This window comes from Trichosurus vulpecula, chromosome 3, assembly GCF_011100635.1.
Source record: "Trichosurus vulpecula isolate mTriVul1 chromosome 3, mTriVul1.pri, whole genome shotgun sequence".
Taxonomy (NCBI): domain Eukaryota; kingdom Metazoa; phylum Chordata; class Mammalia; order Diprotodontia; family Phalangeridae; genus Trichosurus; species Trichosurus vulpecula.
The window spans coordinates 194,836,508-194,841,733 of NC_050575.1; the positions used below are offsets into that span (position 1 = coordinate 194,836,508).

The following is a 5,226-nucleotide window of genomic DNA, read 5'->3' on the forward strand; positions in this document are numbered from 1 at the left end:
GAGTAGACACAACAGAGACAAAAATAAGAGCAGGGCAATGTGCTCATGAGTCTTGGCTCATGTAAGAGGGGGCCATGGCCCCTCCCCCATCCAGAGACCCACAACAGCTCCTCTTCCTCACTGAAACAACAGTCACTACAATCTTTTGTATCCTGTTAATTTCAGGCTCATAAATTAATCAAAAAGTCTTTACTAAGTGGTCAAGAAATTATTAAGTGTTTACTATGTGCTAAGCACGAGGAATACAAAGAAAGGCAAAATCAGTCCTTGTCTTCAAGGAGCTAACTTTTTAATGGGAGAGACAACATGTAAACCACTATATACATATGGGATATATACAGGATAAATTAGAGGTGAGAAGACTGCAAATTGTCATAGAATACCTGCATATGCTTCAAAGTCCACATAGGGGGTTGCATGAAGCCAAGCATACAACACATACAAATAAGGGCTGGGTTCTCATTGGCCAGTCTTCCAGTACTTTACATTTGTTCCTAAATTTCACCTCTTTGTCACTTAGTATATGAGCTACCTGCCCAGCTTTGTGTCATCTGCAAACTTGAAAAATAGATCCAAGTCACTGAGAAAGAAAGAAAGAAAGAAAGAAAGAAAGAAAGAAAGAAAGAAAGAAAGAAAGAAGGAAGGAAGGAAGGAAGGAAGGAAGGAAGGAAGGAAGGAAGGAAGAAAGGAAAGAAAGAAAGAAAGAAATAAATAAAGAAAGTAAGGAAGGAAGGAAGAAAGAAAGAAAGAAAGAAAGAAAGAAAGAAAGAAAGAAAGAAGGAAGGAAAGAAAGAAAGGAAGGAAGGAAGGAAGGAAGGAAGGAAGGAAGGAAGGAAGGAAGGAAGGAAGGAAGGAGGGAAGGAGGGAATGAAGGAAGAGAAGAAAAGAAAACAGCATAGTACACTTCAGAAAATTCCCTTCCAAACTGACATTGTAGCGGGAATTTATTTTGCTTTACTATTACATATGTATAATAGATTTGTTTTTCTTGCTTTCTCAATGGGAGTGGTGGAAAAAGAGAGATGAGAGAGAGTTCAGACTTGAAAATAAAACAAATCCATTTTTGCTGTTGTAATACTTTATTTTATCTTTCATTTTATAAAATTTTATGACTTTTATTTAATGTGCCTCCTTTCCCCATCATGTACATTCAATAAGCATATGAACAGCTTGAGCATCTGCATCTTCCAAAGATTTAAATGACCAACAACCAAATGCCAAATGATAACTTGGCAGCTTTTATTTCATACTTTTAATGTATTGGTAATTCCATTCTGATCATAAATCTGTTTATCCCCATATCCAAAACACTTTGCAAAATCCAGTGTTGATTAATAAATCAGTTAAGTTTGGCACAGAGCTGTGTTTTCATACCTGTGATGATCTGGAACCTAATTTTGATGGTGGTGACAGAGAAGTGAAAGTGACAGGTCTCACACTGTAAGAAATGAGTCATGTGTCCTTCTGTAAGACTGTGTCTGGTGACCAATATGTATGGCAGATAACATATTCTATGATATATCTCCTCAAGACATTTTCTACCTGTTTCTGTTAGAATCTTCCATTGATACAAGTTGATTGGTACCATCTATGGAACCATTTGTGCCCAGTCAGCCAATACAAATGCCAGGAAATGTTTTGATTGGTGATTTAATAGTTCACATATATCTGTAAAGTTGATGGAAAATGTTTTCTTGGTTCCTACCCTAACAATCTGTGGAGATTTCATGACAAATTTCCTTTTTCCTCCAGCAACCATATCTGGATTCTTTTCCCACATTATGTTGAATATTCAATTCAGCAATTTATCTGATTGCTGAAGGAAATTCTATCATGCTTTTTGCTGTCTTCATATTCTAAAGCTTCGTCTTTCTCTAATATTTTATCCTCATCTGGGAACTTGACATTCTTCTTTTCTTTCTTTTTTATCATCATGCATGATGTCAAAGTCATGTGATTCTGTTTTTAATCTTTAGGTCTTTTATGCCTCCTTCAGCTTCTTCAATATCAAATATCTTCTTTTCTTCTTTTTTTTGATTGAAAAAGTAAGTCATCCAGATCATCAAAAGCATCTTTCTACCCTACCCTTTGTCAGTTTCTATATCTCTGTCCTCTGTTGACTCTGGTTCAATTTTCTTTTGTTCCTGAGGGTTGTGTTTCCTCTGTCTGTGTATCTCCTTCATCCATAATAAAAAGCAGCTCGTTCTCCTCCTTCTACTTCTCCTTCTCCCCCTTCTACTTCTCCTTCTCCCTCTCTTTTTTATTCTCCCTCTCCCTAAGGTTATTTGCTATAACCTGTTCTTAACTCAACTTTATTCACCAAACACTTATTAAAGGCTGGACAAAAAAGAAAATAAAGTTTGTCTGGCATGACCTATTCTTGATAAAGCAATGCTGATTGTTTGTAACTCCTATTTCCTTTTCACAAACTGTTCCTTTAATAATAAATTTTAGAATTTTGACAGGAATTAGAGTCACGCTTATTGGCCTATAGTTTAAAATGTCCATTTTCTTATCTTTTCGGAAAGTCAGGACATTTGCTTTTCTCCAATCCTGAATCACTATTTTGTCCTCCATGATATTTCAAAGATCACTGACAGTGGCTCAGCAATCACACCTGCCAATTTAGTAGTTCATCTGTGACACCATGACAAACTCATTGGGAGTGACTCGAAGGACCATTCAGTGCTCTCTTATTATTACCTACTTATCCTTATTATATCTCTACTATTCATTCTTTTCTGCCCTTACTAATCCAAAGATCATGCTTTTTCAAAACAGAAATAAATGTAAAAATTGAATAGCTCTACCTTTCCTGATATTGTTTATAATGATCCCAACTGCCTCCAGCAGCAGCCCTAGCTCTTCTTTCATCCTCCCCTTTTCCCCAATAAAACTAAAGCATATACTTTGTCATACTTAGTTTTCCACACACATTCACATATGTACCATACACATACATGCACACAAACACACACACACACACACACACACCTTATTCTGAACTTTAATATTCCTGACAGTGCTCTTACAGTATCATGTTATCCTTTTGTCTTCGTCCTCCATTACCTAGCCTTCTTTCTAGCATCTGTACATGTCTTTTTAAAAGTCAAAGTAAGTTTATGAGTCCCCTTTACATTCACATCTGTCTCTTTGACAGTTCCCCCTTTCCTCCATATTGGAATTCTATCTCTATATGTGTCTTGGGAATCTTATTCTTGAGAGCTCCTCTCCCCTTGTGAATTGACTTCTATGATAAAATTTTATTTCATAGGATCATATCCCTCCTTCCTCTGAACCTTTGAGACCTCTCTTCCCCAATTCTATAGTTCAAGTTAGACAATGACCGGTTTTCCTCCCCTTTCCTATTACAAATTCTAAGATGATATTTCCTCCCAAGTCTCCCATCATTTCCACTCTGGAAATCAGTTTCTCTTTATTGATGTAGTTTCTCTACTTTCTGAAGAATGAAATTACTATTAATTCAAGTCAAGATATTAATAGCTGCTCTGCTTTTGATGAAAAGAGGACTCCAGCAGATGCATGGAGAATCAAAACCCCCTGTTAATATCATATCATTCCTCTGTGACAGGCTTGTGTTCTATTTCCCAAACCCCTCATCTATTTCCTCTTTTGGTGCAGATGCTCTGTAGTATAATTGGATGACAATATCCCTTCTGTCTTGGTTTCCAGTGAATCCTACCTAAATGTCTTCCACTAAACTTCCCCCTTCTGGTTCCTAGATTTCTTCACATATCTTCTTAAAATGAAATGTTACTATACCACTTCTTTTAACTACCCTATACCTTTTGAAGATACCTCTCAATAGCTGTATTGCTGACATAAATCTCATCTTGCCACATCATTGCAATAGCTATGAGGTCAAATCTGCCTCTTTACATTATTTTAGATATTAATGTGTATAATGTTAAAGGGATATAAAGATCTTCCCCACCAATTAATAGGCCTCACATGGAGCCCATTGAGGGAAGCTTGCTTAGGGAAGGCTTGCTTGTAGGAAGGCTTTCTTTCACACCTTTTGGTACTAAGTTGATTAAGCATTGAGTCATGAGGGTTGTGATGCCTTGTGGCTCTGAGAAGTGTATACGTACTCTGAGTTGGTATTTTGCTTTGGGGGTTTGCTTGTGAGAAGGATCTTATGATTCCCAAGTCAAGACTCTGAGTAGCAATAGGTTCAGACCTCCCAACTGCTCAGATGTAAAGGGTCTCTCAGTAAAGTGTATAGCAATATTGCTTTGATCAGGCAGTCAGAGCCCTGTCAGTTGGTCTTTATGCTAATTTCTCTGCTTGTATTTTCTCTGCTTATATTTTCTCTGACATTCAGGGTGCTGACTTTTACCCTGAAGTAGGGAATGTAATTAAATAAGATTGTTGACCCCTTTAAAGTTGCTTTCCATTAAAAGCAGATCAAAGAATCTGTCCTAGCAGCCATCCTGGGTGTGCCAGTGTGGTGTAGTAAACATTTGAAGTCATTGTATTATGAAGGCAGAATTTATGATTTCAAAGAGAATCTCATATATGTCTGAAAGGTTCGGAACCGCAGGATATAAGGAATTCTCTAGGTAGAAGGCAGAAGAACTAAAGCATGTATTTAAACTCCACAGTAACAGTCCCACAAACCAGCATCCTCATTTTGATATTTTGATCAAAAGCTTCCAGGCCCAATAAGTCCACCTCACAAGAGTAACCAGGAGGCCACAGAGAAGCATGATGGTATAAAGCAAAATTGTGTACATGCTTCCCCTCTACGGTAAGAAGATTACCCACTGGCCACAAGTCCTTGTTCAGCACTCCTTTGCTCCACACGTGGGTCAGCTCTGCTACCTGAGCTCCTGCTTCAGCTTCGGCTGTAGGCATCTCTGGCTCCAACTGGAAAAGGAAAGGGAGATCTTCAAGCTGTCCTCTCCCTCTTATAGAGTTTTTGACATCATCAAGTGCTGCCTGAATGACCAGGGCCGATTGGTTCTTGAGTTGGCCCCTTCCCCTAGGTTAACACCCAATAGGGCATGGCTCTGGAGTCAACACCTCCCCTCAGCCAGCCCCATGACTCATCACACAGGAAGTTCTCTGTTCCCAGGCATGGTCGCTGGGCTTCCTGCCCCAGAAGAGAAGCCCCAGCACCCAGTGAGGCTCAATGAGGTAAGCTGAGTCACTCAAAGAAAACAAAGGCCATTGTGGCCACAGTCGTGGATTTTGTTGCTGGTG

The 5,226-nt window shown here is 38.6% G+C and overlaps 1 pseudogene; it reads right to left on the reverse strand.

The window, feature by feature from the left end:
- Positions 1–1,339: 1,339 nt before the first annotated feature.
- LOC118842348 lies at positions 1,340–2,187 on the reverse strand (annotated as a pseudogene).
- Between the last annotated feature and the right edge of the window lie 3,039 nt (positions 2,188–5,226).